General features: G+C 42.9%; 1 long non-coding RNA gene across 1 annotated transcript in view; it reads left to right on the top strand.

Moving 5' to 3' along the window:
* The first annotated feature begins 7,114 nt into the window (after positions 1-7,114).
* The window catches only part of LOC141279371 (uncharacterized), a 164,841-nt gene continuing 147,473 nt past the window's right edge, over positions 7,115-24,482 (top strand). The window contains exon 1 of the long non-coding RNA XR_012333488.1: positions 7,115-7,198. This is a non-coding gene — a long non-coding RNA (uncharacterized lncRNA). The remainder of the gene's footprint in view (positions 7,199-24,482) is intronic.

Here is a 24,482-nt window from a genome sequence, read left to right as displayed (position 1 = left end):
AAATATGGCTTAACTGGGCACTGAGAGTATAGCCTTTCCTTGAGATTAAGCCATGCCTGGCCTTCCTTCATGCTGGTTAAAGGCAGAGGCAAACAACCAGGCAACCAGTGATAAAACAGAAACCATGTCTCCAAATCCAGTGCTCTTCCACATTGCCAGCCTAATGGACAGTCATTAGTCCAAGTACTTATAAGTGACAGAACCTGATCAGAGGCTTGATTTCCTGATTTCCAATTCTACATTCTTTCCATCATACCAGGCTGCTTCAATGGCATCTGGGCCAAATCTGAGAATATAGGATCCTCTTCAAACTTCTCCAAGAATCCCACAAAAAGATAACCAACAGATTAGAAGGAAATTAGGAAGACAAACATCACTGCCTGATCCCTGAAGGGCAAGGACTGCATTTTATTTGTCTTGCTATCCCCAAGGCCTCATACAGGACATGGCATATACCAGGCATTTAATACAATATTCTTGGAAGAAAACAAATGAAGGGTTAAAAAGCCAAAATCAATGATCCAAACGGACTTGAATCTATTGTTTACTACAGCACACAGGTGGCAGCAACAGCTCTGAAGAGGCTCTAAGCAATATACTTTATTGGGCAAGAAACCAAGGCTGGGGTTTAATAAAATGTCCACATTGACATATTGATTTCTCTTGACCAGTCCCCTTGCTTTCAGGATGTTCTCTCAGGCAAGGCAATCCATAGAGAGCACAATCTATCTCTCACTTCTGTCCCATGGTGACTAGGTGGCATGTTAGCCATAGAGCACAAAGCAGTTAACGTTAATCTCTGCTGGGTCAAACACAATGTATACAGACAGTATGGCCCATTGACAGGGAGAAAAAGAAACCTTTTCAACATCAACATGCTTTGCTATCTCCTGGCTGAGCCATTCTACATTGATCTTGGTCAAGGTACTTAATCCATTGGACTCAGTTTGCTTCATCTGCAGAATGGGAACTTAATAGCATTGGCCTCATAGAGTTGTTGAGACGGTTTAATGAGTTAATATATGTGAACCACTTAGAATAGTGTCTGCCGTATAGTAAGTGCTCAATAAATGTCAGCTGCCGTTGTTGTTATCATCATCATCATCATGAAGTCTGTTCAGTTTTATTTTTCAAGGAAGAACAGATTAATTTCAAAGAGTCTTTCCCTGTAGGTGCTCATTCTTCTTCTCCTATAAGCTCACAATTGAGATACCATATATTAAATGCCCAGACCCTTGAAATGATGCAGGCTTATGCACATTTAAAAATCTTACATATCTTACTGAAATTTCAAAAATCTTAGTACTTTTATTTCAGACTACAATTTATAAATTTCCTCTTCCATCCAGCTGACAAGTCCTTTAATTGTCAAGATAAGCCTTGTTTCTTCTGCCTCTCCATTCATTGTACCTTTTCTATTTCTCTAAGATGCTACCAGACCCTGCAGGACTTGCTGTCATGTTCTCTCACACTGTTCTTTCATTGGCTTCTTCAGTTTCTATCTGCTTTCCAGCCTCCCTCACTACTTCCCTGGAGTTAACTCATCCTTTAGGATTCAGCTCAAGCAGCACTTCTTCTAGGAAATCTTTTCTCACTCTCTAAATCTGAGTTAGTGTGGCTGACATTGTAAGTTGTCCACCCAACCAACATTCCCAGCCTGCCTTCTTCCCAAGGCACCTCCCACTGTAAAGACGGAAAAAGCCAGCTACTTGTTTTCCTGGCTTCTCTGTCAGCTGGAATGGTCATGTGATCTAACCCTGGCATATGAACTATACAGGAAAATCTGCTGGGGGTACTCTATGGAAAGATTTCCTCTCTCTGATCGAAGCAGAAAGCATCCAAGAAGAATTGTCTTGTGACACTCTTGTCTCCCTATATCCTGACTTTGAAAATGACTGTGTGAGAACACCTGGACCTGCAACAGTCATCTTTTGACCATGAAGAGACCTGAAGAATAGCTGAGACACAGACCCAGGGGCCCATAGACCACGGAACTGCTGCATCAACCTTAGATCCACCTACTTCCAGACCTCTTGCTAAGTAAACAGTAAATGTCCTATGGTTTAAGCCACAATTAATTGCTTTTTCTATTACCTGTAGCAGAACATAACCTAATTGATACGGCCACCTACATAATAGCATCACTTCATTTCTGGCCAAAGGCACCATGTCAAGACATCTGACATTTTCAAGACCAAGCTGTATTTAAGCCATATGCCCTGAGTTGGACTGCATCTGCTCAGAAGAGGAGGTCCTTTTTCTTATTCTCATAAAGGTACCATGTATAGAGACACAGTAGGCTATCTTCCCTGGTGCTCCTGTAGTACCACCCTGTATTTCTTTTTTAAAAAAAATTAATTAATTAATTTATTTATTTTTATTTTTGGCTGCATTGGGTCTTCGTTGCTGCATACGGGCTTTCTCTAGTTGTGGCGAGCGGGGGCTACTCTGCGTTGCTGTGCGCAGGCTTCTCATTGCGGTGGCTTCTCTTGTTGCGGAGCACAGGCTCTAGGCGTGGGAGCTTCAGTAGTTGTGACACGTGGGCTTCAGTAGTTGTGGCTTGCGGGCTCTAGAGCGCAGGCTCAGTAGTTGTGGCGCACGGGCTTTGTTGCTCTGCGGCATGTGGGATCTTCCTGGACCAGGGCTCAAACCCGTGACCCCTGCACTGGCAGTCGGATTCTTAACCACTGTGCCACCAGGGAAGCCCCGACCCTGTATTTCTTATCATAGCACCTCTTGCACACTAATTGCTAATTTCTTCTTTGAATTCCCTGTAAGACTGAGTTTCTTGAGGATAAGAAACGTTTCTGATTTTATCCTATACCCTCAAAGCCTAGCAAAGTCCCTGGTATGTAATAAATATTTTAAAGTTAGTTTGAATCAAAGTGACAAATTAATCTTTGGTTGAATTCTGTCCTTATTTTTAATTTAGGAAACATTGTCCCCCAAAAGTAAAGGGGCCCAGGGATGGACCGTGCTGGACTTCATCAGCTAAGTCTGTCCTGATGCCCAAAGAGTGCATCTTGGTGATGGCTGGAGCCTGTGCTTCAAGAAAAAGCTTGCCTTTAGGCCCCTCCCATAACGTACCACTCTGCTTTCATCTATCCAACAAAAATTTTCTGAGTACCTACTATATGTCAGGTCCATGCCTTCCTGCCCCAATCCATCCAATTTTAGACCTCCCACCCTATCCCTGGAGAAAGAATGCTGTCTTTGACTTCAATGTTGAATCCATCCTGTCAAATTTTTACTTATGTGATTCCCCTCCCAAATGCATTTTCATTTTCAAAGAAGCCCAAGAAAAAGGACAGCTGTAGCCTAAAGCAGAGGGTCACAAGTTTAAATGTCTACAGAGGCCAGACCTGATATGCCAACAAGTATAAGGCAATGGGGAGTGATGGAGACTGGTTGATTGGAGATCCCTCCTGCCCAAGACCAGCCAAGACTGATGAGAAAGAGGAAGCCCAGTGTGGCCCGATATTCTGATCTTTGAAGAGAAGTCAAAACTCTAAAATTTTTTGTGAAGCCCCCTCCCCTGCCGATGTTAGGTGCTGGCAACTAACTCAAACTTAAAAAAAAAACCATGTTGGCCAGACAAAACACGTCTGTAGACCAGATCCAATCTGTGGGACACCATTTTGAGATCTCTGACTTAAAGGAATGAATGGCAGCCTTCCTTGTGATTCTATGGTTCCCAGTTGGAGAAGGTTTGGGGTAGAGCATGGGGAGAAACAGCGGTAAGGCAGAAAAGGACAAAAAAACACAGGCAAAGGTTTGTTTCGGGGAATGGAAGGCAACTAGTTCTTGCTGAGCTCTGGAGTGGCTGTGCTGGTCCCTGATATACAAAATCTTGCTTTAATCTTCACTTCTCCCTCCAGGTGAGTCTAATCTCTCCATGTGACAGATGTGTCGGTAGAGAAGTAGGACTAGAACTCAGGTCTCCTGACTTCGGGTTTAGGCTCTTTCCAATTCATACCACGGACCCAACAACTAATCTCCAGGTTAAACCTTCCCATCCTCGCTTCCATTCCTCCTTCTTTTTCTCATTTGCTCTTCTTTAAACCTGTGTAAAGCGGTCCATTTCCATGGGTTTTATTTTTATTTTTAATGTTTTCTGACCACACTGTGCAGCTTATGGGATCTTAGTTCCCCAACCAGGGATAGAACCCCTGCCCCCTGCAGTGGAAGCACAAAAGTCCTAACAACTGGGCCGCTAGGGAACTCCCTCAGTAGATTTTAATTTGAGCTGCCACAGTTTCCTTATCCATGAAGTGGGTGTAATAGTAGCACCTGCCTCATAGAGTTGTGCCTGGCACATAGTATATGCTCAATAAACATTAGCTTCTCCTCCTTTATTCCTATTATTTCATTTCCTTTACTATTCTCTCTCACACTCTCTCTCTCTCTTTTTTTTTTTTTTTTTTAAGGAAGAGATCTTTCAAAATTACTGCTCTCTGCTCCTGATTCCATACCTGGAAAAAGGTGTACTTCCTGAGTCTTACCTACACAGAAACTATTTACTGGTAATGTTGCCGAGATTTCCGAAAGGAAAGAAGGGAGGTAAGCGAGGAAGGAGAGAGAGGAAAAGAAGGAGGGACGGAGGGGGTGAGGGAGGAAGGGAGGGAGGGAGGGAGGGAGAGAGGGAGGAAGCAAGCAAGCCAGCAAGCAAGCAATAGTAAAGAGAGAAAGAAAATGTCCATTCCTAGGACAGAATACAACTTCCAGTAGCGTGTCGAGTTCCCGTGCTCACACCTCTCCCTAAGAGCCTGGGATTTTATGCTCCAGCCCAGAAATGACCCTGACAACTCAATGGAAGCTAGGGATAGCACGGTCTTAAAACTTTGGTATACATCCCTCTAAAAAAGCCCATTTTCATGCAATAAGACCCAACCTAGAGGAATAGTATCAAACAATGATAAATTTTGCTTTGGGAAAGAATTCCACTACATGATTATTTTAAAATTCACCACGGGGTCCCCCTACTGTATTTGAAATACAATTTTATTTGTAAAATTTAATTAAAAATCCACAATTCTAGAGCCAGGATAAATTGCTGAGATAAAGTTCTTCATTATGGACAGGGAGATATGAGACCCAGAAAGAAGTGACTAGACGCCGTGGAGTAGCTCCAGTTGTAACAAAGTCAAAAACTGATTCGTCGTTGTCGCTGTTGTTGTTGCTGTTGTTGTTATAAAGAGATTGAGCTAAGGTGCTATATTGCTGGGATGGGAAGGAATCTTGCCTATCAGCTAATAATAAATACACAGTATTAGCTATTCATGAGCCCTCACCAGTCCTAGGCACTGTGTTCAGGGAGCTGGAGAGACAGCCACGAACAGCTCAGCCATTGGGCCCTCCCTCATGGAATTTACAGTCTGACTTCATTTCACAGACAAGCAAACCCAGCAGGATGGAGGACTTGCTTAGGGTCGCTCAGCCCATTATCAGGGGACATCAGAACGAGTACCCAGGTCTTTGATTTTGCAGTCTCCAGTTTTTTGCACTACATTATGTTGTCTCCTGTGAGCCTAGGATGCTCCTATTTAGTTAAGGAAGAAACAGAGGGATCTCCTGCATCCTCTCCAATCCTATTAGGAATCAAAAATCCAGCATTAAAAGGTCCAACTCACTGGGTCCAAACACTTTGAGGTGAGGGCACTGGTTAAGTAAATACTGTTGGTCTGAGGTCACCACCTCAGACAGCAATGGCCCCTGACAATTCAGTGGGAAACTTCTCTGACCATCCTGGACAAATAGCTCCCCGTTCCTACTTTCAATCACCTCACTCTGCTTTATTCTTTTCTTAGTACCTATCACTATAGATATTGACATAGATATTGACCTATTTATATATTTATTTTGTGTCATGGAAATAAATGCCCATGAGCAGAACTCTCCTTACCATTTTTACTGTTCTAACTTAGCAGATCATAGTAGGTGTTGAGTGAATATTTGTGGGGTGGATGAGTGAATGATGGTTCTTGACTTCAGACGTTGGATTTATAACTACCAGCTACTATGACAGAGCCCCCCTGTCTCTCAGGCACTGTATCCCTTAGCAGTATCCCCCAGTGGGGAAACAGTATCAAACCCAGAAGTGAAAAGAGTTTGGTGGGAATGTTTTCCTTTTTTGGGGGGGGGGGAATGTTTTCTTAACAGAAATGTTCACTGCCTGTCAACCTTCCTGCTGAATCCAGCAATCTGTTTCCATCTCATTACGGTTGTGATTTTTTTTTTTTTTTTGAGGCTACATCTGTAGCACTGAGAAGTGTTAGAGCAATTTCCATAATAGCAAGTTTCTTACCCAACTCTCTCCAGTTTACATGAAGTGACAAGTGTTTATTGTGTAGGATACGTACATTATGGCTCCAACGTCATTTTCTTGGATGTCACCCACCCTGCTTTGTTTCTGTTTGTTACTCCAGCAGAATGATTCTCTCAGGAGAAAAACTAAGATTTTTTAATAAAAGCGCAACACCGTAAAATGGTTTTTAAGGGAAAGTCATTTTTTATGAGCTATGCTAACTGCCAGACTGCTGAATACATCCCATTTCTTTTTCAATACTTTGTCCCTTCCTGGGGTAACTGCCTTATGGGGACTATGTTATATTTCCCTTTGGATCCTGCAGCTTAACTGTAGTCTAAGCAGCTAGGGGATACTTAATTCATGTTTGCAGAACGTGCGAAAATAAACATATCTACCTATGTTACACCTGGTAAAGACAGCAGCTGCCTGAACCTCATCAGGCTTAGCAAAGAAGTCTATTCATTGTGCCAGCACCGTGGACATCAACCGTCTTAGCAAAATTTTCCCTTTTCATATCCCATTAATTCACGAGATTGTTTAAAACTCCTCGTATGGTCAGGCCACTCAAGATGACTGCTCTCTTGCTCTCTGTAAATCCACTGCTCAACCAGTGCCTGCTTCACCTACACCCTACTCACTTGCTGACCTTCCTACATGCCTGCCCCAGGCCCCAGCTGGTGATTGTTAATATCAAAGGGACGGGTGAGGGGTGGGCCCCTCTGCTGGTTTCCCTGGTAACTAATGAGCCAATCTGACATCAATGGGTCCTATAACTGGCAGCCTCCCCCTCCCTGAGTGGGAGTGAAGATGGCCGCCATGTTCTGCTCACCGTCCCCTCACCCTGTCCGCTGCGCACGGTGGGGTGTTGCTCCAGGACCTTGCTTCAGACGTGTAAGCTCCCCCATCCATTAAACCAGGGGTCCCCAACCTGCTAGGAACCCGGCCGCACAGCCGGAGGTGAGCGAGCGAAGCTTCATCTGCCGCTCCCCATAGCTCGCATCACCGCCTGAACCGTCATATACCACCCTCACCCCGGTCTGTGGAAAAACTGTCTTCCACGAAACCGGTCCCTGGTGCCAGAAAGCTTGGGGACCACTGCGTTCGACCCGTGCTGTCTCTGTTGCTGACTCCTGCCTCTTTCTTGGATCTTAAAGCTGGGCAAGGGCAGGCCTTGTAGGCCTGTGGGGTGCAGCCCAGCAACTGGCAGAGCCAGCCAGGAGACCCAGGAAGCTTCCGTGAGTGCTGAGACGTTGGGAAGCACAAGATGGGGAATGGAAAGTTGCGGGGCCCGCCCGCTAACATGTGGGACCCCTCAGTTCTGGGTGTGATCCCCCAAACTGCAGGGGTTGAATGCAGCAGTCCCCAACCTTTCCCCGGGGTGGCCACACACTAAGGTGAGGCCCCAAAGTTCCAGGGGTGAACCCGAAAGTTGTGGGGGAAATTGCGGGGTGGCTGGCCACTGGTATGTGGGACCCCTATGGTGGCTGTTCTTGATGACAGGTCCATCCAAGAGATCTGGAGGACAACGGCCCCAGTGGCTCTGCTATGGTACCAGAGTGAGCCTTTTGTGATCGGTTAAGCTAGCTTTCTAGAAAGAATTGGTATTTCTCTTGTGCCATTTAGATATAAATGATCTACCTGGGCTCTCTGGAACTTTAATCTTCTGTGATCTCTAAGGGTAAAGGGGAAACAAAAGAAGCCTTTTTTAACTCTAGCAGGAAAACTGTGAGGTCTCTGCGTCCATATAGATATATGTATGTCTGACCCGAATGAATTTCAGCTTCACGTGATCTGGGAAACGTTCAGTACTGAATCGATATCTGGTATTGAAGCTAGCTCAAGCTTGCTGGTTTGATTAATATAGACATGTCTTTATTTAGAGTCATCAGTGTTACATAGAATACTGCTGTTGTACCTACATCTACCAGAGATCAAATAAGACCTTACTGTATCTGTTGCAAACTTGTCAGCAAGGAAAATAACTTGATACAATGAAACTTTAAGTAAAGGTAAATGAGATAAGAGCTTTTGGGTAAACTCTATAGGAATAATTATGTTTTGGGAATGGCTAGCTATAATAGTCTCTCCAGATTTTGGTCACTTGAAACTAAACTAAGTTAAATGAAGAGAATTCATTGACTCTCTGGGTCATCTCAAATAGGATAAAATATTGGAACATTAATTGCTGGGGAGGTCTCAGCTTACCTACCTTTGCCTACATAGGAGAGGAAGACTGAAGCATGAGTTTTACAATCAGGAAATGCTGGTATGACAAACAGTGCACAATTACTTGCTTCTTGGTTTTTGCCAGAGATCAAGATTTTTAAGGGTTAAGATTATAATCAGTCATAGTTCTAGTTATTGTAATCAAGTATTAGTTATCGGGCTTCCCTGGTGGCGCCGTGGTTGAGAGTCCGCCTGCCGATGCAGGGGACACGTGTTCGTGCCCCGGTCCGGGAGGATCCCACGTGCCGCGGAGCAGCTGGGCCTGTGAGCCATGGCCGCTGAGCCTGCGCGTCCGGAGCCTGTGCTCCGAAACGGGAGAGGTCACAGCAGTGAGAGGCCCGCGCACCGCAAAAAAAAAAAAAAAAAAAAGTATTAGTTATTGATTACATTGTAATGAGGTGTTTAATGGTGCCTTTTTAAGACTTTTGTCATTTATATACTCTGATGCTTTTGCAAAAATGCTTCATCTTCAAGAAGATTCATAGGAATCTTCGTTTTGACAAGTATTGGTCTCTGATAAATCTCAGATTATATCGGGGGACTGGATAAGAAATTAAAGAATCCTAAGGGAAAAACCGATGGCTTCATAACAAGTTAACAAGAGGATTGGTTACCGAGTGAACTGGTGAATATCATTATAATGTTTATGGGTTTTGTCTGGAATGTTATTGGTTTTGATCTATGTTTTCCAGATAGAGGGAAGCCCTTCCCCTCAAGTTAGTTATGACTTACAGCAATTGGGTAAACTGCCCCTGTGGGTAGAATTAAAGTAGTTTTCTTTTCTCTCTGCCTGGTCCCTCCAGAAACTGGAGACTCTTGGGTTCTGAGCAGCCTTATGAGGTGAGTGGGAAAGACTGTCTCCTGGTAGGCACAGGAATCTTGATGCTTTGGGGACCTCTAGAAGAGAGAAACCCACCAAGGTGAAGCCTTATGGCAGGCCTTTGGTATGGCTTTCCTGGCCTTGAGAGGCCTTTTGGGAATTCAGTCTGACGCTTTCTGAGGAGTTCCACCACAGCCAGTTTGAAGGAGCCTATGTGGTCAATTGACCAGACTTGTTTTACCAACAAATTAGTTTTGATTTGCCTGCATTTGGTGGAGATGAGGGTAATTTCAGACAGATAAAAAGACGATGTTTTAGTGGATGTTAAATTCTAGTTCTGTTAACTGAGGTCTGTATTTATGAAAGTTATTGTGTTAGCCATACTTTTGCCCTGATGTTCTGGATGGAAAGAAAATTATCTAGTGAAGTTGTCACCGAGTATAACTACTCATGAAGTGTGACACGGCTTGCTTTAAGTCTGCTGCTAAAAGCACATGTACAATGCCTGTGGGACAACTGGGTATAAGTGATCGAATGTATAGCCTATAAAGTGTTTCCCTGTTAACGTACCTCTGAGTCTGTTCACGAGATCTGATTAGTTTTCCCCCAACATGGAAAACTAGGCAAATATAAAGGAGGCCTAGCACCGAGGGACATGGGCTATGCTGTATGGAATGGAATAGCCTGGCTTTTGGACACAAAAGTCCAACTAGTGGGATTAACTGTTTTTTGTTTGGAAAGAGCTAATGGGTCTACCCCCAGTGACACTCAACATAACATGAGGTGGCAGACCTGTACTATGACTCCTGCCTAGGCCACCAGAATGTTTCTTTTAGAGCTGGAGTCTTCCCCTCCCCACGGGGGTGGCCCTGGGTTTGTGAAAACCGGGGGTGGCCTTACCTTCCTTATAACTGGGCAGGGCACTGCTGCTATTGACTCCCTCTCCATTGACCCGGTAGGCAGCTTGGTTCGGTTCTGCCGCTGCTGTATTGTATTTGTGGTATCTGGTTGCAGTGCCCCTGCATACCTGCCCCAAGGATATCAAGGAAGAGGGGCGGACCAAGATTGTGAGGGTCATGCAGGGTATGTAGAGGAGGAGTGTATGGTCAGTCCACTCAAGGTGGCTGTTCTCTTGCTCTCTGTACATCCCCTGCTCAACCAATGCCTGCTTCACCTACACCCTACTCACATAACTGACCTTCCTGCGTACTTGCCCCAGACCCCAGCTAGTGATGTTCTTATCAAAGGGACAGTGAGGGGCGTGCCCCTCTGCTGGTTTCCCTGGCAACTAATAAGCCCCCCTGACTTCAATTCCCCCTATAACTGGCAACCTCCCCTTCCTCCTGGGAGTGAAGACTGCCACCATGTCCTGCCTACCATCCCCCCACCCTGTCTGCTGCACACAGTGGAGTGTCGCTCCAGGACTTTTGCTTCAGACATGTAAGCTCCCCCATCCATTAAACCACTGATGTCTCTGTTGCTGACTCTGGGCTCTTGCCTTGGTCTTAAAACTGGGTAAGTGTAGGCCTTGTAGACCTGCGGGGTGCAGCCCAACACTCCTATTACTTGCAAATTTTTTTTAAAAATGTAAACCATTGGGTGATATAGAAATCATGCTTTATATCAATAGTTCTTTTTTTTTTTCTATTTGGTTGCACCAGGTCTTAGTTGCGGCAGGCGGGCTCCTTAGTTGTGGCTCACCAGCTCCTTAGTTGTGGCTCGCCAGCTCCTTAGTTACGACATGCGGGCTCCTTACTTGTGGCATGCGAACTCTTAGTTGTGGCATGCATGTGGGATCTAGTTCCCTGGCCAGGGATCAAACCCAGGCCCCCTGCATTGGGAGCACGGAGTCTTATCCACTGTGCCACCAGGGAAGTCCCAATATATCAATACTTCTTAAGAGAGGCAGTCCTGCCCCCAGGGTAATGTTTTAGGAAATTGTGGGGATAGTTTTGGTGTTGCAGTGATAAGAGAGAGCAATACTGGCATTTATTAGATGGGAATCAGGGATACTAGATATGCTGAAATGTGTGGGACAGACCTGACCAGTGAAAAACCCTTCATGTCCCATGTGATTTTCTAATGTCCCACCCACTATTCATATAGGTGAGAAAGAAACCTGTGTGTGTGTGTGTGTGTGTGTGTGTGTGTATACATATATGTACACAAATATGTAGATAGATACATAGATACATAGCTGGATCTGAGCCTAAAATATCACTCCATTTTGCATATACACAAACTTTATTTATTTGCAAGGTTTTAAAAATACACTGAATTTTTTAGGAATCAATTTCCAAGTAAATCAAGAGTAAATTGTAATTTTTAAAAGTAGTTCCACTAAGAGTCGTTCACTATTTAAAAAAAATTACATCATGGAAGGTGACATCAATCATGGTATTTAAAAGCAACACCCGTATCAGCTTACATGTGTCACGTTTCTGGGGATTCTATGTATAGATGTAAGTATCTGACTCTTGCATGATGTTGTCTGGAATCCTTGGACTCAAGCTCGTACATTCTGAAATACATATCATTTTATTATTTCCTTTCAATTATCCCTTGTCTCACATTACAACTGAATTATTTTTTGTAACTGTGAGTATAAGCAAATTATGTTGTCTATAAATTTTATTCCAGGGTAGGAAAAGGTGTTTTACAAAATATTTATTATAAGAAGGGTGCACTGGGTCTCATTGGTTGAGAATAATTACCTTATAGGAACCTCTTATACATACCAGACCCTCTGGTAAAAGTTGGAGATACAAGGATGAACGAGTCAAACAAAGGTCTGTCTCTGCTGAGTTTACAGTCTAGTGGGAAAGCTACACATCAGTGTATAATTGTTCCAGTGATTATTTGATTTCATATGTGATGTTAGGACAGAAGTGCAGTGCCAGTGCCGTGGAAGAGGTTATAAAGGAGCCTTGTCTGATTTGTAAAGGCAGAAGTTTCTCTGAGGAAGTGATGGCTTCAGCTGAGTCCTAAAAGATAGTAAGAGATACCCAGAAGAATACAGGGTGGGGTGGAGCTTTCCAGGCTGATGGGACAGCATCTGTCCCCGTGAAAGCCTCGAGATATTCAAAAAGCAGGGAGAAAGTTGGTGTAACTGAAACATAAAGAAGACCATGAAACATAATCATGGTCTTAGTCAGTTCAGGCTACTATAACAAAGTACCATAGACTGCGTGCCTTAATAAACAACAAAAGTTTATTTCTCAGTTCTGGAGACCAGGAAGTCCAAGATAAAGGTGCTGGCAAAGTCAGTGTCTGGTGAGACCCCACTTCCTGGTTCATAGATGACTGTCTTCTTGCCGTGCTCTCACATGGAGGAAGGTTCAAGGGAGCTCAGTGCAATCTTTTTTACAAGGACACTAATCCCATTTATGAGAGCTCTGCCCTCATGACCGGCTCACGGCCCAAAGACCCCACCTCCAAATACTACCACGTTGGGGGGTAAGTTTCAACTCATGAACTGCGCGGGATGCAAACATTCAGTCCATAACAGTGAGGGAAAGAGTGGCATGAGATGAAAAAAGGCATATCGTAGGTTAAGTAAGAGAGGTTTGGAAAGTATTTTAAAGATTGGAGCAACCAGAAACCACTGGAAGGTTTGGAAGATCAATGACCTGCTCAACTTTGTATTTTAGAAAGATCACTGACTGTTGCATGCAGGATGGTCAGAGGTGGGCAAGAGAGGATGACCAGTGAATAGAATCTTAGAAAATGTCACATGAGAGATGAGAGTGCCTTAAAAATGGTACTTGAGTATGATGGAAAGAAATAGCTGGTTCTGAAAAACATAGAGGAAGTATAATTGATGTAGTTTTGAGACTGATTAGATGTGGAAGTGGGGGAAGAGGTAGTTCTCAAGAATGTTTCCTGGGTTTGGTCTTGAGCAACTGAATGTGGTACTGACCAATGAGGTGGAGAACACTGCAGGGCAAGCCAGCTGGGCAGAGAGAATTAATGAGTTGCATAAGAGACCACATCTACCTTTACAGCAACACTTCAGATGAGAAGAATGAGGCTCTGAGAAATTAAGTGACAATTTATATGGAGTCACCATTAAGGATAATACAATTCAGATTGGAAGTTCAGCTCTGATTACAAAGTCTAAAGTTCTTTCCCTATGTCACATTTGCTGAAAAATGTTTCCAGGAAATTATAATCACTGGTGATTTGGGGGAGAGGTCCTAAAACATGTCTACAAATGGCCACTAAACTAGACCTTGACTGACAAGTGTGTACATGGCTGGTCATTACTCAATGCTATGAGACCTCAGAGGTGTGGGGGACACAGTTGGCTGGAGTGATCAGGGAAGGCTTCACCAAAAGGCTGGCTCAGGAGATGAGTCATGAAGGATGGGCAAAAATTTAATAAGTGTTAAGGCAGTTGATGTAGAGGGTGGTTTCGTGTGCAAAAAGGATATCAGTGGGAAGCAGTGATTTCAAGTATAGGCTCTGGGGTCAAACTAACTATATCTTAAATCAGATCTATTGTTTTCTAGCCACGTGTCTTGGGACAAGTACTTCTTTGACTCTTTCCTCTTCTGTAAGATGAGAATAATAATAGGACCACTTCTAAGGTTGTTTTGAAAAGTAAATGAGACTGTGCATGTCCTTATCATGGTCTACAAGGCCCCATAAGACCTGGCGCCCTGCCATTTCTCAAATCTTAATTCCTACTCCCTCTCCCTCCTGGTCCAGCCTCACTGGTCTTCTAATTCTCCAAGACACCAAGTGCACTTCTGCTTCAAAACCTTCCCCTTACCATTTTTTCTGCCTCAAATAGTCTTCTCTTGAATATCTACACAGTTTTTCTCAGGTCCACCTTATTGAAGAGATTTGTCTTCTCTAATGCCTTCTAAAATAGTTTCCCCACTATAACCTCCCTATTTTGCTTCATATTTCTTCAAAGCATGTGTTATTCCCTGATAATTTATGCATCCTTTTTTTTTTTTTTCAGTCTATTTTCTCTGGGATATACGTTCCGTGAAACCTGAGATTTTCTCCATTTTATTCAGCACCTAGAACAGGGCCAGACCCATAGCAGCTACTCAGTAAATACTTCTGAAATGAATTCATCCATGAAAAGCATTTTGCACAATTTCTAACATATAGTAAATAATCATATTAGTTTTTATTTCATTATTCATAAGCCCATTCTTTTGACATTTATGGCTGCATCGATTTTTTTTTAATACTAGGACACATTATTTTATGTGTCCTTTGTATGAAGGGTATATTATTTTATGTGACTTGCTTTTGTCTTATGAGTTTTCTCTTCTAGCTTCAGCTTACCTTCCATATTTCTGAGACCAACTTGCAAAAGCAGAACTGGTCAGATACTTTCAAATATCCCCACTGCTTACAAGAAAACATCTAAACTTAATATGGAGTGTTACAAGGTCCTTCATAACCTGGGTTCAAATTACCTCTGCAGTTTCATTTCCTCCTGTTTTTCCCCATTCATCATATACTCCAGCCCCACTAATTTACTCGTCAATCTCCAACACACCAGGCTTTTACATGTATCTGTGTCTTATACACGCTATTGCTGGTACCAAGAATCCTCTCCTCCTCATTTTTTGTTTTTGTTTTTAATACAGTGAGTAGGGACTATATCCAAATCATCTTTTTCTCACTGGTGACAGACAAATCAGAAGGGTTTCCTGGCCAGATGATCTCTTGTATCTTTGGTTATTCAGTGGTAATTAGAACAGCAATATCACATTTCCGACACTCATGCTACCACTCCCTACTGCTATAGCTGTGGCAGGCATCACTAGTTGATCAAGGCATTCTTTCCAGCTGAGCCCATACCTAGCCTTAAAATCCTCTTTAGCCAAATGCCCCAGGCAGCCAGTTCTAATTGCTCAGAATTGGCACTAAAAATGAAATGCATTTGCCATCTCTTTGAGGCCCTAGAACTTGGCAGGTGCTCAACAAATGTTTGTTGAACAGATGCTGAGTTTAGAGCTATTTACAACAAGCAGCAAACATCTTTTTTAAAAAGTGTAGATTAGCCTTTTGATATCACTTCAACCAAAATGCTTTTAAGACTCAAGTATCTCCTAAATCACCCATTCTTTTTCCCAACTGTGTCCTTCATTGCGGCATCACCCCTGACTTATCGCCTCCCTGGACCTGTTGAGAGTCCTGCCACCTGCTCCCTGTTGGATGGTCCCCCTGTTCCTTTTGAATGCACTTCTGAAGAAATCATCTCCATTTCATAGTTTAAATATTTGTCCTTGCTTCTGCTTTACAGCCCTAGCCATTCTCTCTCCCTAGTTTATGTTCTCAGTGACTCATGTAAAATTTTGCCTAAGTGGATAAATGAACATTTATGCTTCTGAGAAAATGGTGTAGGATAGTGAGTGCATTTGCTCATTAGAGAATTTCTACCTATACAGATCCATTTTTCTAAATCTATTGGCAATAACATCTAAAGCTGCCCCTTTTTTCAGCTGTTTACATGATTTTGACTTCTACCATTTTGGGTAGAGGAGGATACAAATTACCTAAAAGGATGAGGTAAAGGAATGGGATGTCTAGTTAATTTGATAGTCTGGTAATCTTGGGGGAAATCCCAAGTACATTTCTGTTTTTTAAAAAACAGTTTAAACTTTTAATAAAAATTTACCTTTCTACCTTAACAATAACACATAGCTACCCTAATGGAGCCTTAGAAGCTTAGATGATGGAGCACTTTTCAGGACCCCAGGTTATCACTTTGAGTGTCAGTGCCCCTTGCCCAAAGATGCAGCAGTTTGGGAAATGAACTAAGTATGTATTGGTCCTGGGACTCAGCTTGTAAATGTCTTCCATCCTCCGTTAGCAATGTTTCTCACTAACTCCCTGATGTCTGCCTAACCTTTTGCTACGTATCAGAGAAAAAAGCTCCCACAACTTGAAATTTCTAGAGTCTACATTTTTTATTTTCATGTGCATAATTGTTTTCTTGTTTTAAGGAGTTTGATGTTAGAGTTACTAAATATCACTTCATGGAATCCCACCCACTCTTGTCCTAAAAATCACAGTTGGTGTTCTCACCATCTACCTTCTTCCCAATCCAATGATGCTGCAGGTCCAGATTGGCACCTGTTGTTCTTGTTACAAACAGAGACATTTATATGTGTTCGCTGCCTACGAGGGTATCCTGCTCCAGAAAAGGGAAGACAACCTGGAATAATTTAATGTGAATTCTAGTGATTTCAGCACAGCTGATAGCAAAAGCGATAGCCTCACTGCTGTTCTTCAGCTAAGATAATAGAGCAAAAAGATCTAGACACATAGAGTCAAATCCAAGCCGTACCATCAACGAAGTGTGTGACCTTGGGCAAATCACCTTGATTCTCTTTGAGTTGCTGCTTGAATCTGTAGAGTGAAGGGGCTGGATTAGATCACTTTTAAGGTCCTTTTTTCCTAGCAGATTCTAAATCTGAACTGCCTTAGCCCTAATTTGGGGAACGATTTCTCATTGCCTCTTCCATTCCAGCACCGTCTTCCAAGGCATCCTATATAAAGACTGATAGTATTTCGCTGTTATTTTTTCCTTGCTTTAGGGCTATTAAGTGGGGTGACTCACAGGGCTGGTTTCCAGCTGGGGGCTCAGAAGCTATCCATTTCTGAGAGGGGAACTCTGAGACTCTGAAGGAGACAGAAAAACAAGGAGCACCAGTTTGCCACTGGTCACCTCCTCTGCTGATCCCAAAGAAACACACAATCAAGCAAAAAAAAAGAAAGTCCCTCTAAGCAAAGAGAACCCCATTTCCAAGGTCCAGACCTTTCTGATAAAAAAGGGCTTTCATCCCTCATGTAGTCAAGTGGCACAGAGAAAAAAAGTTTAGAGAAATATCCAAATGGTATTTTCAGGTTGCCTGCTATGGCCTGCATGTTGTAAATCGTCTCTTCCTTGTACACTGTTAATGACTTTGTGTCATTTTTAGGCATTCGCAATGCCTATCTCCTAATCTTTATTTGTAATAGGATTTTTTTCTGATTATAATAAAAATACATATTTGTTGTGTAAAACAGAGAAAAGTTTAAAACAAATTTTAGAAGATTATCCGTAGTTTCACTATCAAGCATTACTGTGTATTTCATTCCAGTTCTTTTTTCAAGATTCATAATTGTAACCCAGGTATCAGCTGTTCCCTCTTCCCCTTATTGAGCTAGGAACAAGTTACACAAAAGCTTGTTGTGCATTTGTGAGAGCCCTTTCCAGTGACAGAAAACTCAACTCAGACTGGCTTAGGCAGGAAAATGAATTTATTGGATCATAGAAAATTTCAGGGTAGCAACCTAAATGTCTATCTGAAGGGGAAGGGATAAATAAACCATGATGTAACCATCCAGTGAAATAGCATGCAGCAGAGAAAATGAGTGAACTAAAACTGTATGTTGGAACATAAGACAATTTCCACAAATATGCTGAATGAAACAAAGCAAGTTGCAAATGAACGCATATACTATGATACCATTTGTTTATATGATTGTTTAAGGATATACACAAACATAGCTCAAGAATACATGTATATCTAAAAAGGGAAAAAGAGGGATTGGAAGAAATCAACCGCAAGTTCAGGAGGGTGAGAGAGGGCTGTGATCAAGAAGACGTTAAAAGAATGCTTTAACTATGATGGTCCTGTTTTATATGTGAGGTTGGGTGATGAGTATCCGGGCTCTTATTATACTAATTCTATACATTTTGGTAAATCTGAAACATTTCATAACTATTTTTAAGAAACACACACATATACATGCACAATCCCAAAACAGTGATAACTCCAGCCTCTGGAAGAGCAGTATCCCAGCTTCAGTCTGTCTCTCAGCTCTGTCTTCCTCTAGATTGGCTCTATTCGTGGTAGCAAGAAGGGCAACAAAAAATTTACCTGTTATCCTCACCATTCTGGCTGTAAACTCACACTTTCCCTTCCAAAATTCAGGGAGAGAGAGAAAGCACTCCACTCTTCCAAGAGTCCCGAGGAGAAATCTCCAGTTCCATTCCATAGGATCCCAAGTCCATGCCTGGATCTGTCACCTGGGGAGAAGAAGATGTGGGATGCTCTCATTAGCCTGGTCTGGGTCATGTCCCCACCCCTGGATTTGGGGAGTGAGTGGGTGAGTCAATAACATCCAAACCACACGGACTAGGAGGGATGGGTGTTTCCCCAGAGGAAAACCAAGGTGTTGTTAGCAGAAGGTGAAATAGATTCAGGACAGATATAAACAACAGATGTCCCCTCTGATTAGTGAAAAATTATTAATTTGCTGAAGATACCTTAAAGGACAAGGAAGAGAGGGTGTACAACAAAAAGCCTACAGCAAACAAGCTGACGATACCACTTACACATCTCGCCAGAGCCCCCTTTTCACCGTGCTGCCCGCCCCAACTTTCTCGTTCTCCTTCCCTCTTTACCACAAAATACCCTGACTTCCTAATTGCCCTCTCTCACTTTTGCAAAAGGACACCGTTCCATCCAGACTGGTGTATTTTCTTTGTCTTATGCTCAGCAAAGCAGAACACCTACGGTCAATAGGATGCATTTCTTTAGAAAGCCGGAAAGTTTAGGGATTATCCTTTATTATTGAATATGCCCTGGTGGGGGGAGGGTCTTATACCCATCCAAGCAATTTATCAAAGCACAACTTCCAAATGTTTGCAAATGTTTAATCCAGAGAAGTTTAATACCAGCTGCTAAGACAATGCATTTTCTCCCTTTTACCAACTATATAGTTGTTTACAGAATGCTCGTTTTATAGTTTTGTACTTCACTTTTGTATTTTTCTCAAATCATTCATTATTCTAAAATCTTAGTTTTGTAATGGTTATCTAATATAACTTTATATGAATGTATCAATTTTTTTAAGCAATCATCTATTGTCAGACATTTAGGTTGTTTCCATTCGTTATCATATTATAAGTAATGTTGACATTAACATATGTTCATACGATTATGTTTTTCTCTGAGAATTGCCTTAGGATCTATTCCTAGAATTAGAATTGCTTAGCCAGTTGGGTGTGAACATTTTTATGACTCTTGATACAGTTTGCCAAGTAGCTCTTCAGAAATACTAAAACCAGGTACCCTCCCCTAGCATTGTTTGAGAAGAGGATAAGGTCATTCTTGAATTCTGAGCAAGTCCTTCTGTGCCCTTTGATGCAGTAGCTGTTGAGCTCTGAGTAAACCACAGCATCCAACTGTAAAGCAAGGATGGTGACACAGTGCTTTCCCACGGTACCAAGTGTTAAACCCTTCCAAGGAAAAGCAAAATATAGAGATAGTAATTATACCCTCCCATGCTTTCTTCTTTACCTGTCATTTTAGCTACCCAGTTTCTCAACCCCCAAACTTATAAATCATTCTTGATTCCTCCCTTTTCCTTCCCATTTGCCATCTTTCATCTTGAACCACCTCCAATCCCTTCTACATCCAACATATAACCTGAATCTGTATTCTTCTCTTCATTCCTTCGGCTACCGTGTTAGGTTAAGCCACCATCAACTCAGGCCTGGACTATTGAAATAGCTTCCTAAGTGCTTTCCAAACTATTCTCCATGTAGCAGTCAAAGGGATCTTTTCAAAGTGTAAAGCCTTAAAGTTACCTCCCTGCTTAAAATGCTTGAGCCCTCTAACTTCTACTGACTTATCTACATCGCCTCCCTTTCACTGGCAAGCCTCCAGCCACACTGGTTCCTTTCTGCGCCAGAAGCACTGGAAGCAGATTCCCATCTCAGGGGCTTTCGTTCCCCAGATCTTTGTATGGCTGGTCCCCTCAGGTCATCCAGATCTCAGGTCAAATATCCCCTCCACAGTGAATCTTCCTTGGCTAACCAGTCTAGTCTCTCCATTCCCTCTCACCTCTTCCATACCCTACTGCCAAAAGTGTTGTTCAAAAACACACCTGAGCATGATGCCTTATGGCTCACGAAAGAAAGTACAGTTGCCTTAACGTGATTTTTCAAGTCTCTCTATGGTTTAATCCAACCTAACTTCCCAGTCTTTTTTTCCAAGGACTAATTCCCATCCCCCACCAACACACACACACACACATACACACACACACACACACACACACACACACACACACACACGCCAGATTACTCATCATTCCTAAATTTCTTTTACCCTCCTGGCCTCCATGCATTGGCTCATCTTATTCCCCTAGGATGAGTAGTCCCTACTCACTAAAATACTGCTCATTTCTCACTCCTGTTCTCAAATACAGCCTCTTCCAAGACAATTTTGTTGCTTCCTCAAGCCAAAATGAATAGCTTCCCTGTAACACAGAGATGACAAAGAGATTCCAGTTTAATTGGTGTTCACTTCCTGAGGAAAATTTGGAAAGAATTCTGAGGTAGCATTTGAACTATCAGAGAAAGAGGTCTGAGGAGGAGTTGTGAGATATAGATGTGTAGTGTTATAAAATATACTTCATCTTGGACGTGTTTCTTTCATGTTTTATAATGTTTATTGATCCATACTCTTCCTTTGCTTTGAATTGTCAGAAACAAGTTTATTCCATTAGGACCTGGCTTAGTATGTGTCACATGGTACATACTCAATATATGCTGACTGAATTTAGTCTTTTCTAGAATGATCTTCCAATATAGACCAAGGGAGACAATGAAGCTAGAAAACAAGTAATGAATGAGGAGTGGTAAGGAGTTGACTGAGAGTTAAATCTTTCCCTACTCTTGGGTGAGAAGGTGAGGCTGACCTGGAAGTGTGGTTTTCCAGAAAGAGCAGAGACTCTAGAATCAGATGAATCTCAGTCCAAATACCAGCTTTGTCACTTCTTAGCTGCTTCAACTTTGGCAAGCTCCTTCATCTCTCTGAACCTTAATTTCCTGAACTGTGAAATGGGGACTATAATACTCATCTCATGGGTTGGTGTGAAGATTAACGAGAGGAAATAGGAAAGTCAAGGAATCTTGTGTGTAGTGCTTTACTGTCTCCTGGCAGATCTTGGGTTCCTCCCCTTCTCATTGGCCAGGTGGGCATTTGATGGCTCTCTTATCTAGTGTGGAGATGTCTAAGCTACTTCAGATGACAGAGAAAGGAAACAAGCTGGCTAGATTCCCTGATACAAAGGATGCCCAACATAAACCCAAATGACAATTGAGAGCCTAGACTTTCCACATTTGAAGTTGACAATAAAGCACTAAGTTTTTCTGAGTTCGCTTTCCATTTCATCAGGCTTGGCTATGTTTTGGTTCTTCCACCTCTCTTTTCATGGAGCAGAGACACTATGAAGCCACATCAGCACATTCAACACCTCAAGGAAATGCCTCACCTGTCCATGAGCAAGGCTCACCCGAGACACTGGCCAGCAAGGGAAGAAAGGAGACAGTAAAAATAGCACCTATGTGATCCGTTTCCTGAAAGCTCACCTCTGGAGCTTATATTATCTGTGAAGTAGTCATAACTCTGTGACACTTAACCTTCTGATCAAAGAATAAAGCCATTTCCATCTCTCATCTCTCTTTTGGACTTCTCATTTAAAATACATGCACACACACACTTTTCCCCCCAAATGTCTGTTCTTGAATTGAATGTTCTTATGTCTCCCATGCCTCAAACATAAGCCCTCCCTAGCCCCCACTACCATGTGGTTTGTTCAAGAAAGAAGCTAAGAAATTAGGAAGCTCTTAACACTGAGCAGTGTGTATATCTAACTGATTCTTCAAGTCTTATTCTCAGTGGCTTGCTGTGACAGAAAACTGAGGACATAAAATGTAAGTCACAGAAGGACCTTGATGAGCCCTCATTTTACAGAAGGGAAAACTGAGACCTGAGAAGAGAAAGATTTTCCCAAGGTGAGACATCAAGGCAACAATAGAACAGCTTTCTAGTCCAGTGCTTGGCAGTCACACCATATGCAAAATCACATGGGCCTAAATATATTTCCCATTCCCACATTACGCCACCTGGGAAATGATTGGTTGATTTCCAACGGCTAACATTTACTGAGAATTTGCTGTGTACCAGCTGATTTGTGTGTGTTATTTTATTTGGTCCTTCCTCACCAGAACCCCCGGTGGTCAGTTATGATCTCCATTTTATAAATGAGAGAGCTGAAGATTAGAAAGGGTTGACAATTTACCCAAGATTCTGCAGCTATGAGTGAAGTGGTATTTGAACTCAGGAAGTTTGACCTCAGAGGATGAATACTAAACCACTACCTGATCCTGTTTCTTTAGTAGGAGACCTTTCCTGGTGGTGTTCCCTTTGGCACCATCAGACATCTATTAGAGACCAAAATACGCTGGAGAATGCACAGTGCTGGAGGTCCTTACCAATGAACAAGCGAAGCCAAAGCAGCTGGTGCACCACCGAGGGATGGAGAGAGATGAGGGGCCCATCTAGGCTCAGCGCGGCTAGCTTTGGGAGCATGGGAAGGTCAGGCCTCTAGCGTTGCCCTGGACCTGTTCTGTTGTCTGATCTACAACAGCAGATAGCAGCAGGGCCCAATCAGTTCCCAGCTACCTCAGTCATCAAGGGTAGCTGCCGTGGCCATGCCCAGGGCTATGAAAACTGCATTATCCAAGATGCGGAGGCATCCATTGTCATGGTTTCTGTACAGTAACCCTAAGGAGAGAAACATTTATCCATGGCATCCTCTCTCCATCCTGACAGTGGACCCCATCAGTGCTTCTGGATCAGGGCAAGGAGTAGGAATCCTGCTTTGGCCTTGAGAGCATAGACCAGTTTTGCCGGTTTAGCTGGCTTAGTCACCAACAGGGAGCCTGCAATCTAATTTCAGCCCTGTCATTTGGTCCTCTCTCTGTCCTATCACTTTTTCTCTCTGAGCCTCACTTTTCCCATTTGTTTCAAGGTGAGTGTGAACTCTAGTGAAGCTGCATTTAAGATAAACATATCTAGCTGGCACATTCTACATACCTCATGCTCTGGGTTTTGATGGCAGGATAGGAGCTGAAATCACAAAACAGAGGCAGGGACCCAGGCACTGTGCTGGTGATGAAGCAAGGAACGGTGAAGAAGTGCAGAGGGCAGCAGGAGCAGCCCAGGAAGGATGCTTGAGAGGAGAAGGTTGCGGAGGGTCCTTAAGAACACGGAAGGGCAGCCTCCACATCTTTGTCATAAGAGATTCTCTCTTTGTGGAGCTTTAAGGAAGGTACAGACAGGCCTTGAGGGCTTGGATCTTTTGCTCCATCCATCCCCTGGCATCTTACATCCCAGTTTTATTCTGATCGATTCTCAGAACCACCAAGAAGAACACTTCCTCATTGACAATGTTGAGAAAGATGAGCAGTGGATTTCAAAGCCTGCTTAGCTAGAAACACGCAGTTTTGAATTTTGAAACACACACAGACACACACACACCGTTGTTTTTAATGGTGCTTCAATAGGAATAGTATTTCTAACTCAATAGTCTAAGATGGCTAAGAAAACTCCCTGGAGAAATTAGATTAGCAATTCCTATCGTCCAGATATGGAGGCAGGTTTGCTCACCAAACTAAGATTCAAAACTCCCTAGACTAGCTAAACCACATAGCAGGAAGAAAAGATAACAGAGCTAAACATTGAGGCCAGCATTTGGGTCCAAAATTAAATTTCTCACCAACCAGAGTCTTTGAAACAGGTCCTGGGAAACGCGCTCCAAGGTGTACGGGAGCCAGCAGGGCCATACATCAACTTAGGCTGAGCAAATAAAAGAAGAATGCTTGTATTTGTGAATCAGGCTGGCTTAAGAGTGTTCTGGAGTGGAATCTTCATCTGCTATACAGGAGATTCACACATGCCATTTCTCAGATGTGCCTTCATACATACTCTCCAAAGGTAGCCCAGGGTATAGTGGAAAGGACTTAGGCAGGTCTAGATTCAAAGCCAGGTTCAGGCTACTGTCTTTGAGAAGTTGGGCCGGTTATAGCTGAGCCACTGTTTCTTGAGCTGTCCCAAAATATGCTTCCCCTGACTGGTTGTTGTAAGTAATAAAGATAATGTATGGTTACACTTCTCAGATTAGGTTGGCAAATTCCTAGGAGTATTTGGCAGTACGCTTGGGAGTATGGGAGGCCATGGCATAAATACAAGGCGTGTTCCCAGTGTTTCTCTTTTACTCAATGGCAAATCGTTTACAACCTATTTTTATAGTAAG

The sequence above is a fragment of the Tursiops truncatus genome, chromosome 8 (assembly GCF_011762595.2).
Source record: "Tursiops truncatus isolate mTurTru1 chromosome 8, mTurTru1.mat.Y, whole genome shotgun sequence".
Taxonomy (NCBI): Eukaryota; Metazoa; Chordata; class Mammalia; order Artiodactyla; family Delphinidae; genus Tursiops; species Tursiops truncatus.
This window is presented reverse-complemented; position numbering and strand designations above follow the sequence as displayed.